At 37.8% G+C, this 13,538-nt stretch overlaps 1 protein-coding gene across 3 annotated transcripts in view; it reads left to right on the top strand.

The window, feature by feature from the left end:
• The window catches only part of elf1 (E74-like ETS transcription factor 1), a 42,966-nt gene that overhangs the window by 8,404 nt on the left and 21,024 nt on the right, over nucleotides 1-13,538 (top strand). The window contains exon 2 of one of the 3 annotated variants that reach the window (XM_079838400.1): nucleotides 1,929-1,958. The exons of 1 other annotated variant lie outside the window; for it this stretch is intronic. The gene's annotated coding sequence lies outside the window, so the exon portion shown is untranslated. Of the gene's footprint in view, nucleotides 1-1,928; nucleotides 1,959-2,674; nucleotides 3,009-13,538 lie in introns of those variants that run through there. One more of the 3 variants, XM_079838399.1, reaches the window with a different exon arrangement.

Here is a 13,538-nt window from a genome sequence, read left to right as displayed (position 1 = left end):
AAATGAGTTCATACAACTCAAAACAATGAAACAGTTCAGTATGTCAGTGCTGTGAACTAAAAAGTAAAATAAAGTTCTAAATACTCATAACAGTTCATTTAACTGAACTAATTTGTTTAATTTCAGTTTGTCCTACTCAAACCAATTAAGTATTTTGTGTGTTAGGGTTTACACTGATAAGACATTGAAACATTTACAATGTACTTGATATTCTCCTTACAAAAGGTAAAGGTTTTATATTATCAAGACAGAATATGTCAGTTGGTTTGAATAAATTGACTTTACCTAGGAGTGAGTGTGCATTAGCAGTACTTAAGCCACAGTTACATTTTTATGTCAGCAATTCATTTGAAGTAAATGTATAGGAGGTAACAGAAAAAAAAGATCCACTCCGGACATGGGCAAAACCAAAGTGTGTCATGTACGTTTTAAAACAGGCACACAGCAGAAAATGAGGCCTTCTTGTGGCTCGGCTGTGTTTAGCTTGGATTCAGTCATGCAGAGCTATTAAAGGCGAGAGGGCAGGTTTTATTTTTAGGCTGTATAGGAAAGGTGTGTCTTTGAACTTTGTCAGCAGAGGCATGTGATCAGGGTCTGGTTGCTGTGAGGGCAATTGAATTCTCCCAACACTTTCTGTAGAGCATTTACAGACAAAATGCTGGTTTTTCTTCATTCATTTCTTTTGCTATTTACTTGGAATGTGCTTTGAAGTAAATGACACTGCGTAATAAATCCAAGGTCTTGTTTTTACACAAATATTATTATATTATATTATATTAATTATATATTATATTATATTAATTATATTATAGATATATGGCTTGAACATAGTATCATTTTACTTAGTGGGTAATGACAGTTGTAATACTGGATTGGACAGTTTATCAACTGATACTGAGATAAGATAATTGTTGTTATAAGATTTTTAACAATTTTAACAAGACAATTTGACTCTATCTATTTGTCGGCTGCACTGCCATTTCTTGCAAAACGCTAATATTTTTATGCAAATGTGAAATGTCTTTGTGCATTTATTGTAGTGATGTGGAGCCTGTTGGACTTGTTTGATGTGTCCCACTTGATGTCACAGACAGTTCATATATCATTGTTGGCACAGAGGGGCAGGTGCTCGCCCCGTGTTTACACATTTTCTATCACATGCTTGATGCTGAACATAATAGGCGACCGAGAAATCTAAGCCATGTTATTTATTTTTCTCCCTTTTCTTACCTTTTTTGCTTCCTTGTAATCCTCCTTTGTCTGTAAGGGACAGAGTGTATGCAATATATAATGCTCTGGCTTCATTTCTTAAACCAGATGAGAACACACCCACAAGACTGAAGGTTACCCATGAGGCCTGACTGATTTTTCTTTTTTTTAAACTCCAAAGCAGTTCATTGGTACAGTTAGCATTTTCTCAGAAGCAAGTAGTTGCCGGTAACTGCTGCTGTAGTTGGCAAAGTGTCAATTAAATGGCTATCTATTGTCTCTTTGCATTCTGTCTCATTTACTTGTCTAAATGGAACCTACTGCGTTTCAGCGCTTTTCACTAAGCCACGCCATGCCACAGACCCTGGCTTCCTGTTTGTCAGCTGGATTGTCTCAGATAAAAATGCTCGACAAAGGCTATGGCTGCATATGCACAAAGATAGAGTGAAGAAACCTAATGGCAGAATGGGCAGATTGACATTAATTTGATGTCTTGGTCAATTTAATAGGTTGTTTGGCACAGGTGATTCACCCTAAGGTCCCCCAAAACCTGTAAGACTTTCTTTCTTCAGTGGAATGCGAAAGAAGATATTTTGAAAAGTGTGTTACTGTCAATTAGTCCAATCCAATGTGGTTTTGGACCCCACTGAGTTTCATTGTATGGGCAAAAAACTGTTCTTCAAACAGAAAATCTTCAAAATATCTTTTGTGTTTTGCAGAAGATCATACAAGTTTGGAACAACATGAGGGTGAGTAAATGATGACACAATTTTCAATTTTTGGGTGAACTATCCCTTTAATGTTGAAATATTTTAATATAGCCAAAGCCAAACCAAGCAGCAGTCACAATTCTGTACTTTCCCTTTGATTGGAAGAATGTAGTGACGTAGAAATCAGTGGTAAGGCCTCTAATGAATTGGAAGTTTCTTGTGGCTGTTCTTTTCAACAGCGCAACCAGGTGGGGCGGCTCTTCCAGTTTTATAATGCATGGCCTCTTTCATGCCTCATATCAAACATAAAGCCTGCTTTATGAGGTGTCGTATGGCCTGCAGGGCCACTCCCATTTCACCTTCCCAAATAAAAGCTCTGGCAGCACTCAAAACAAGAACTACAGAGAGATCTAGTCAGCTGATATACATTTTGGGTTTCGCTCTCCTTGGGACATCTCGTTTTTAAAAAGCATTTCATCAGGGTAGAAATCCCCGTGCCTGCTTAACTCCTGCCACGTCTACGTCGAGTAGATGAAAACCTTTACACTCTTACCCAGTCTTGTGTTACCCGTCTCGCATAGCTCAAGGTGTAGTCTGGTTGTTACTTTGTCAAGGTTTCCCCTCCCCCACTACCCTCCCCAGCCTATCCAAACCACAGCCTGAGCTCACCTGAAGCAATTTGCATATTAGCTCTGCCCTTGCATCTGATTGGTTTCAAGCTAAAGTTCTGTTTTACAGCGTGTCTGTCAGTGGTTACTCAGGGGGGATGAGTCACAGTGAGAGAGAGCTTTGCTTTGCACTACTTCTCTTTTTTAAAGATTTCAACCTGCAGCCATTGCCCTCCCCTACTCTGTTCTCATTTTCGTTCTATCTACCACTGAAGTGAGTGGGAGAGGCAGAGGGCAGGTCAGTGTTCAACACCTTGAACATGCCATTCGATTCGCTTTAGACACACCCTTGGATTATATTTTTTTCCACTCATGTCAACGTAAATTTTTTTTAAGATAATTTCTTTTTTTTATCCAACATTTTCATGTATGTTTTACTCCAGAACCATGGAGTTTGACATGAAACCCCTGAGCGTTTAAGGTTAGTGACCATTTTATATCTTTATGACGTAATATTATGCAGTTGTATATCTGTTAGCGCCAAGTATCTGTTGTCTGCATCCTTCATTTTGTAAGCATTATTCATCTTTTATTGAATATACATTGTGTTTGATAAGAAATTCCACTTTCTGATTTTCGGTCAACATTTAAACACAGTTATTATTTATTACGATGCAGCTAAGCAGCCAATAATCTGTGCGTTTAGCCTTCGTTTAATAATCAATCATTGGTCAAATGATTGACAATTTTATTTTAAATTGCTGCTGATGTGTGTAAAAACAGGTTTAGTACGGTTTTCCCTACATGAAATACCATTTCGCACTTGTACAAATCTAACGTATTTAGGATATAGTGCGTGATATTTACAAGTTTATAGTCACATGTTTTGCAAAGTATCATTGCCTTATATGGGTACCGAGAGTGAGGGAGGCAATCGTGTTTTGTAAGCCTGTTGACCAAGCCCATTCAACGGTTAGAGTAGGTTGCAGTGTCAAAATAAACGTTTCAATTACATCTTTGCCTGTTTTAGCTATATGCTTACAAAGTTGCCAACTATGCACTACGCCAATGTACCTTTTTGTTCGCGTAAGTGATGGTTTTGCTGTTGTAGTGTGTCATTGATTCCATTACGTGGGCTTGTAGATTTCAGTTTGATTTTAGACTGGCTTATCAGGCCTCATCATTGCAGTGAAACCTGGTCTGAATGTTGCTCATCCTGTTGTGCTAAGAAACCACAGTAACTCAGGAGAGAGGAGAGTGACAAAAAAAATCTAGTCATTGTACCCAAGCATTTCTTTTTTTGCTCTCTCTTTTTTTAAAATATAACCCTCACAACATCATTTTGACAGAGTTTACCACGTGTAATTATGCCTGACACCATACTTACTATAGTAACTAGTGTCATCATCTCCATGGTATGCGCTGAGACTAGCTTGTAAGTAGCAGGGCAATCAGTCTCCTAGGGAAAACAGTAATTTTTGACACAATTATGTTCAAGCATGTGGCCAAAAGTGATGTTGAAAGAGTTTTAAGCTAATTAATATCTTGGTTGAAGTTACAGACAGTCACATTAGCTTTAGGCTAATGTTAATGCTTGTACCTTTAATTCATGTTTTGGTAATATTCCTAATTTTGAGGTCTTTTATAGATATTTAACTAATATCATATTGAGCTTCATATATGCATTTTTGTTAATGTAATATTACAATATAAGAACATTTTGATTTCTTTAAAAACATTATTTCTGTTCACATACAAAAGCAGTTTGGTGGAGGTCAGAAAGCTTGGACTTCTAGGGAATTTTCCCCCATCCAACACACCCACCCTGTGTCATATGACCTCAGGTGTTCAGGGCAATATCAGATTTTACTTTAATGGCTCTGTTATCTTGTCAGACCCCCTGTTAGGCTGGAGATACCAACACCACTCAAACTATTATGCCCCCAACCCGGCTGTTCCTGATTTGTATTGTAAATGAGCCAGGGCACCTGGAGTTGGCTAGTAGTCAAACACAGGCCCCTTTGCTGCAGATTGCTTTGTTTGGGGCTTCTCTTCAGGTCTGAATTTCTGTCACAGTTGGCAGCGAGGCCGGTAGTGTCAGGTTGGCTCTTCACATAAAACAGCGTCAACAAGTCCCTGCCTGTAATTGGATCATTAGGTCCTGCTGAGCAGGAGGGGTGGACCAAACTGCTCTAGCTGGTCTAGCATGGAGAACAGAAGAGGGTTGGGCCTGAGAGAGAATATTTTTCTTCTTCCTGTCACAGCATTGTGTGGCGTGGGGGTTAGGGCTGCATGATATTGAAGAAAAATGCGATGTACGATCACTCGTTAAAAAAATGCGATATTCCATATGCGATACGATAATGCTTTAAGTGTGTAAAATGAATTTCAATTATGTTTCATTTATTTAAAAACTGAGAATGATATAACCTACACACGTTTTACATTCTTTTTGTAAGAAAGCATCCCTACAACTTCTGAAGTGAACAGCAGTGTTTTACTGTGGCATTACATACAAAGTAAATGCCAATTTTAGGTCAGTGTTTACCAGGGGTTTTAAGGTAGGCCTACATTAGGTTTAACAACAGAAATTGAATAATCAAATATAAAAACAAAACACTTAGTCTTCACTGTATTAATTAAATATATACTGCTTATTAAAGCTACAAAAGCTATTATATTAATATAATATTAAAATCATGCAGTTATCGCAAGCTGTTGCGATGTGCATATCACGGTATGTACTTTTGCGTTACTTAGATAATTTCTATATTTCGTGCAGCCCTAGCGTGGATGGTATGAGAGCCGTTGCTGAGGCTTCTATTGCATAGTATTTCAGTTCTGTCAGTGCTTTGTCATTCCTCCAGCTTTGATAGAGTTTTTGGAATTGTAGTTTGAGGAACCTACTTGGTAGCTAACTAGGGGTTTTGAGGACATCTCCGGCATTTTTTTTTCAAGAGTTCCTGTCATAGAGCATAACGTTTTTAAAGAGATTTTAATCTTAGCTTTTGAAGTTAGTGCAGTCATTGTCATTTTTTACAAGTTTGTCAATATAACGTATACTATAAGAAATGTTTAGACAAGTTGAAACTGACTACAGTTTAAATGTATGTATTGGGACCATGACAACAGTATGCAACAGTATGCAAAAAAAAACAAAAACTATTTATAAGTCAGAAGTTAAATGAGATCACCATATGAGATAACAATTGTGTTGCCGTTGACAAACTTTGAATTTTTACTGAAAGCAGTAGTGTTCTGCTGAAGTAGTCCAGGCAGTCATTCCTTTGTCGATTATGTTGTTGACTACTTGGGAAGATTTGCATCACATTTTCATACTGCGCTCCCCATTTCCATTGAGCAACACACATTCTCAGTGTTGAAACTGTCTGATTCCTAAAACAAGCTCAGACTGGCATACCTCAGTTCTCAGGTACCAGATATACTGGCTGAAGATTCACTATAACAGATGATTATGTAATAGCTTAGTCAGTGTCAGCTTGAAGAAAATGAGAGAATATGTAGAGAAGATAAGTTATTTTATATTTAATCCATACAAACAACTAGAGATAATGTGTTTTTGTCCAAAACATATTGTTTAGGAAAGAAAGCGGAACAAATGGTCAGTCAGTTTAGCCAAGAGAAGCACATGTCCTCAGTATCACAAAGAGTGGCCTGCGATTTCTTTTGGGAAATGCCCTTTTGTTGAAGAAGTTGATGACTCCCACCCACTTGCTACACCCGTTTTGTTTTTGTCTCAAGCTTTGGTGGGTGATGTTCCACTGAAACTGCCCACTGAATGGGTCTTTCTGCCGTTCTAGAGTTGAGAATGTTCATTTACATCCTGTTCCCCAGGGCACAGGCTATCATGTGATATAACAGGTTTTACTTTGCTTCTGAGAAATTGTTGTCAAAAAATCTATCCAAATAGTATGCCTCAATAGTAAGAACATTAATTGGCTGAGAAGAAGGCATTTCTACAGGAACCTCTGTAAGTCAACTTTCAGATCCACGTAGCAGCTAACAGAACCAACTGTGTTGATTTTGGTTAAGTTAAGGACTGTTGACATTTTGTGAAGTTGCAGATCACATTTACTGTTCATCTGCAAAGTTTCAGCTATTTCAATAGGAATCCAAGCTATAGGGAATTTTGTGTGAGGTTAAAAGCTACCAACTTACATTCACTGTGTTTAAAAACTGCTTGGTTTGAAAGTGATTTCTGTGTGATCTGTGCTTTATACATCACACTGACAATAGACAATGGGTCTTCTTTGCATGTCAAATTTTGACTTTAGAATGACTAAATGTGTTTTTTGATCATCGAACGTATCGTCTTATGCTTTCATGTCCTTCGTTGAGCATGTTAGTGTCAGAAATTGAATGTCACTTTCCGCGTTATCGTTGCTCACCCAGAGATGAGCTACACGTCACATGTTCGCAGATGAATGATATGTCACACCACTTCCCATGTAAACCACACTACTTAGTCTTTTTTGCTTAGAGTGTCACTTAATTTGTCACAAAACATCACATTGCCAAGCATCTCATGACAAATTGCTAAAAAATAACCTAACAACCATAACCACCCAAAAACACACATGTACATGCCGTATTGAAATCACTCTTATGAAACTGTGTTTTACAGAGCGCCTATCTTTTGTCAAAGCAGTTGCATGTTCCTCTTTTGATAGAAAGGCCTCTGTCTCTTTGTAACCTGCTCTACTGCCACTCTTGAGCGAGCCAAGTCAGCCGCCTGGCCTTCTCATTTAGGAGGTGTGCTGTCAACATTGCGCCCTTCCAGACTCAAAGCAACATGGATGACATATCCCCATTCGCACCGTGCAATAAAAAGGTTTTCTGCTGACACCAGTTTAGTGTTGCGTACCTGTGTATTGGATGCTTCGGCCCAGACATAGAGTTTGAATAGTTGTTTTCATCTAGAGCTTTAGTTGCACACAGATGTATATGTGTGTTGCTAACGAGTACTTAAGAGATGGACCAGATGAGGACTAGTGCTTACCTCCCATAAATACAGTGTAGGGGAAGCCCTGTGTTTCTAGTCTGCCTGCTGAACAACGAATACACAGACATGTGACTGACAGGTTATCGTCATGACAATGCATTGCTTTTCATAGGAACAGCTCAGGGCAGAAACCAGCCTTGAAATGCAATTACATGTAATTCAGGCTCACAAAAACTCTGAAAACAAAAAAGCTTCACAGTTTGAAAGTTGTGAATAGAAGCGACCATTTCGCAAGTTCTAAAGCAACACGTGTGGTGAGCAGCTAAGAAAGTATCTATCATTTTAGAGAAACGCACGCAGGCTTTGAACAAGTTGTGGGCGGTTGTGTTTAACAGAACATTAAACCACAAGTTACAGCTCTAAAAAGACTCTAGTTGTTAGTTTCTGATGGTTTAATGTTAGTTTTTTTTACTGAGTTTATTATTAGGATGCATGGTTTTGATGTGAACTGTGGTGTGCATGTACAGCATCATATCATCGATGAATTGTGCTAAATAAAAATGTTGGCTATTTGGAAATGTCCAAGTACAGCTCTTTTCTTTTAAATACATTTTTGGCGCTTATGGTATGCATTTTAACTTCCATTTTAGAGTTTATTCAAAGGATAATATATTATATTTTACTTATTATACTTTAGTAGATTCAAACTAAATGTCTTTTTGTAGTAGAAGAGGAATGATTATATTTGTTTTATTATTATTTGATTTTATTTATTATTATTATTATTTCCTTTGATGTTCAGAATTTGTTTTAATCTTTTAGGCCAGTATATATAGATACAACCTTTAAATGACATTGATATTTTAATGGGTTTGTGGTAGCTGGTGGTGCAGTGTAATTGTATGTTTAATAGGTCAAAATGTGTCCAGTTTAAGAACACTGTCCTCGGTTAGTCTAGAAACACATTGCATCAGCCAGAGGAAAGTTTACTCACAAATTCTGTAGTTACATCACAACCTATGAGGGTGACTAAGTATTCTTTGTAAGATGACTAAAACAATCCCTTAAAATAATGTGTATGTGTTTTACTGAGTGTGGTTTGAAGGTGGTTGCATTAGCATCATCATATACTGTATTATTAGCTGTGGAAAATTGAAATCCCTTAATACTGGAGACCCATGGAAACTCTACAGACCTGAAAGTGTTGTTTACCGCCCCCACTTCCAAAAAGTTGTGTTTCCAGCAATACTTTAAAAGTTTTGTGCCTTTGAAAAGTATCAGTAGTCAAACAGTTCAATCCAGAAATATAACATAAATTAAGTTCTGTATGGTCAGAAAAGCACTATAAATTTGTATATATCTATTTTATTAGTTAAATTGAAAGGATCTTTGCCATATAACGGTAGTTATGGTATGAGGATACCAGTTGGTTTCAGTTCAGGCCACATATTAACCTAATTGCTTAAAATACCTCTATGTTCATTGGTTACTGTCAGTTGTGTTGCAAATGTATTTGGAGTGGTGGATGAGATGTCAGCCTCTGACAGAAGTCTTTTAAATTGTAGTTTGGTAAAATAACTGAAAATGAATTAAAATTACAAGACATTACAGGAGAGATTATTTGATGTGCTGTCAACAACACTAATCGATAGCCTTAAATTACACTGTCAGAAAAAAAGGTACAGTGCTGTCACTGGGGTGGTACCCTAAGGTACAAAACCGAAAAGGTTCTAATATGCACTCTTAAAGTACTGATATGTACCTTTTAAGGTACTAAAATGTACCATTTAGGGGTGAGTAAGGTACAAAGATATACCTTTTCACTTTTGCACCTTAGGGTACCGTCCCAGTGAGAGTGTAGATTATTTTTCTTCAGCAGAATAATTGTGTATTATATTATATTAATTTTATTATAAAAATATACACATTCAAAAAACATGTGTTATATGACAATATTTGTCATGCTTAAATGTCAACTACCCATTGTATCTGTGTCATTTCACTCAACATACTATAGGTCACCTCACAACCGGTTTCTTAGCAACAGCCTCTCCTTGTTTACATTTTCATTGTGAGTCCCATTTAGTGTTCACAATCCTCAAGAGATATTCTGTCTATTGCATACGCACAAATTAGTGCCTTGTTATTGGTACCTTGCAGTGAGCCCAAAAGCTTTACTATCAGATTCTGCTGATTTGATGGATAACTGTGTTTTTACAAACTGTATTTAACTCATTTGTTTGTTTTGTAGTTCTCGCCTCACTTCAGGATATTGTCACTATCTGTATAAGTAGATTTGAGATGATAACTACTTCTTTTTAAGCTCCCTCGTTTACAGGCTCACGTATTATTGTTGGCTTTTCTCATCTCGTTGCTATCATGAGCAAACGATGGCACTACAAAGGCCAGTGTTCCTTCTCAAATATTGACCCGAATAAAACCCTGCCACCAGCATCTGCATACCGCCTCTTCACCAACCGACAAACAACGACAACAAAATGGCACCGTGTAATCTCTCTCCCATCACTGATCTCTGAAAGTCATTAGAGCTCTTCTTTATTACTCCAGTCCTCTCTTGTTTCTTGTATTGAGAGATTTGAATGGATGAATGGGGGGAAGGGAGCGTTATTTTATAGTGGTGTGTTTTTATTACCGTGGTGTTTGCTTTGCGCCGTTTTCTCCACAGGTTACACAGGTGATGCCCGGGCCAACATTCACATCAGCTCATTCAAACATTTCCAGCAGTAAATGAGTATCGTATCAAGAGGACGTGCCATCTGTGTAATTAAGAACATTATCGCATACTAAGCTTCATAACATTGAGAACGTTATTCTAGTTCAACACCTGAAAATTTGTCTTTTGCAACAGTAGCTGCAGAGTTGGATCGTAGGTTTAATAATTATATGCAATTAGGCTGCAGTTAGTAGTTAGTAAAAGGAGAGGTCCTCCTGTACACCCTCCCCACGGGGTTTTATTAACCAGCATGGATCTGAAAGCTGTCTAAACATATCACTTACAGTACTGTGGACTCATCAGCCTCTCACAGAATAATAATACATCACCGTCACATTCAGAGTTAATGGATTCATAGACAATACCACAACATGTTGGCAAGAGCTTGTATGTAGTATGTTTGTTAGTTAGTTTAATAAACCCGTGGTATGTTGTAGCTAAAACATGAAGCGGCTGGTTGGATTCTGCAGGTAATTTCAGCCCTGGGTATATTCCGAGTCTCATTTCATAATGAAGAGTCGGTTAAGTACTGTCTTAGCATGCTTATTACTGAATAAAGAACGACTTTTTTGTACATGGTCTGCTGATTTATAACATGTAACTGATATGTAATCACTTTATTGAAATGTAAGTGACCTCCATTCATGTTGCTCCTCCTCTTCCATATTGTCATAGTCAAGACAGGCTGACGTGACTAGAAGAGAACTACACCACATATTGCACACGGCCCCTGCAGCTCTACAGGGCCAAAGGCAAACCTTACATAACTTATGATAAATGGCATGAATGTCAGTTATTTTGGGCCAATTGTGTCAGCTATAAAGTATTTTATGATGCATTATAATATAGGAGTGCCAGCCTCGCAGCAAGGAGTGTATGACTTAGTTTTAGAGCTTGGTGGTTTTATCAATATCTGTCGGACTAGATAAATACATAGACGGATATGGGTTGCTCCAATTTCTTACTCATTTAGGTATAGTCAGGAAAAAGACGTCAAACAGTTTTAGGCGGCATTTCATAGGTGTGAATTTAGTCCGCTTGATTTCTGTCTGTTAAAAAATATGACAAATAAAATATCTACATTAATAACAATTCGCAATACCTAAGTTCGGTTTTGATAGATTTGGATGAAGGTATACATGCGCGTTTTAAATTTCAAAATATTTTGAAGGGGCAGGAACAATGACAATGACAACAATGATACGGTTAGTAGACTGTGCATAAAAGTTCAGCTTTTGCCCATGTGGACACCTCATGAAGTTTATGTCCAGACCTGTTTGGAATGCTCTTTGCATTTAACAGCCAGCTTCAGTTTCTTTGTACCCTCAGCTTGCAGATTTTTAGCTGATTTCAGCCAAGAGTTTTGATTTCTCACGCATGCTTTTTTTCCCCCACAAGGCCTCGAGCATACAGAAAGGAACTTCAAACTGTTAGTTTCCCTTTCAGTGACAGTGAGCTAAAACGTGAACTTTGAATTTTACTGCTTTATAGTTAGCGAAAACTCTGTGATGTCTACGGTGTTATCAAGTGTAGAATGCGAGCCGTGTCATCACAGGCTTTTTAGGGATCCTAGAATTTTATTTTGGAGCGTGCAAGTGCAAGAAAGCAGACATGTTTTGCTGCTGTATTCAGGGTGCATTTTTCCCTCCTTGTGCAGACATATGCTGTGACATGTTGGTTTTGGTATGAGTGTAAACACATCGGGGATGGGTGAGTCAAGATGGCGGGGGTGGCGCTATTTCACAACAGTTCATATGTCGCCATAGACGAAAGCATGATAAATACTGCTTCAGGAGAGCTATAACGTCCCCATTTATCAAGGGCGGCATTATCAGTGAACAAGCCTTGATTTCTACTAGGTTCCACGTTAAAACCAAACAGGCTTTGAATTCAACGCATTTTGAAGTTAGTTGAATGTTATTTACTCAAGTGTGAGATAGAGGTTCTCATAAGCAGAATAAAATGGAAGTGTCACACAGTGTGTCACCGATTACAGATTCTAAACATGGTCAGATGATTGTGAGTGAGAGGGAGGTGCAAACACTTAGGATTTTGAAGTCAGTATCAGGCATGATATTCTTGAGTTTCTCCAGTCTTGTCATGCTCTGAATTGTTCTTGCATAGAAGCCAAAACATTTTGTCTTTGTACTGAAATATCTGAAATGTTTTTCAAATGTCTTATGCCACTGGAAACCGCGCAGATGCAGTTCAAAAGATTTCAACAATTAAATGCTGGAAGGTTCTTCAAACAGCACGTCAATATTAAACCGCTGTAAAGCTATAATACATGCAATCAATGCATCGGGAAAATTATATCTTATGGTAAAATAACAATCAGCATTCTTAGTATGTGTTTGTACAGTTGACAGTAGATATTTTTTTATTTATCTGTATTAACGTAGTAAATCTAAATTTGAGTATCTATAATTGTAATGTTGTAATGCCAAAATTCACTTGTAACTTTAAAGGGATCATGAATTGAGAAATCAACTTTTCCTTGAGCTTTTAAAATATAAAAGGTCATGGTAATATAAGAGTATCCTGTAAGTTTCAGAGCTGAAAACTTCCTTGTTAGTCAAAGAAAAGCTTTTATAGACACCAGGCCCAGCAAACGATTCATTCTGATCGATTTCAGAATGTGCCCGGCTGTGACGTGAGAGTGTAGTGAAGCACCGTCTCAACAGAAGAAGAACAACACCTGATTCTGTAGCCCCGCCCACCGACTCGTGCCACTAACATGACAGCTAAGAGCAGCATAGAGCTAAACAGCATTGAATTTCTAAGCAGTAAACATACCACATAAGCTTTTCGGATTCAGATTTTTAAGCATTCGGATTCTAATATTATAAATGCATGGATGAACTTTATTTTTAATGAATATCCAGCTCACGTGGGGAAGACATTGCACGTATGTTCATTTAACCACAGAGTCATTTGTAAACAAGAGACTGGATTTGCAGACAGGATGATATTACATGAACGAATGAAGCAACACACTAATGTGAGTAAAAAATGTTTGTTTTTGTGTGATGGTATTGCATCGTTACAGATCGTTTGATATCTATGGATTATGTGTACGTGTCTAACAGAACATACCTTAGCACGCTGTCACAGGCTGGAGAGTACTTTATTTGTGGTGTTCTTGGTTCATTACTGTCTAGATGTGCGTTGTTCACTCTCTTGATTCGATATTTGAAGGGCGCGCGTGGTGTGTGTGTATGGTTCACGGTTATATTCATCTATCGGGCGGACCATGTTACGTTAATAAAAAAATATATAATTCCAATCAATCGCGGGTGGATGAGAGATGAATC

This window comes from Gobio gobio (assembly GCF_949357685.1).
Source record: "Gobio gobio genome assembly, chromosome: 16".
Lineage (NCBI taxonomy): Eukaryota > Metazoa > Chordata > Actinopteri > Cypriniformes > Gobionidae > Gobio > Gobio gobio.
Note: the sequence above shows the minus strand (reverse complement) of the source record. Positions and strands in the feature narration are given on the sequence as shown.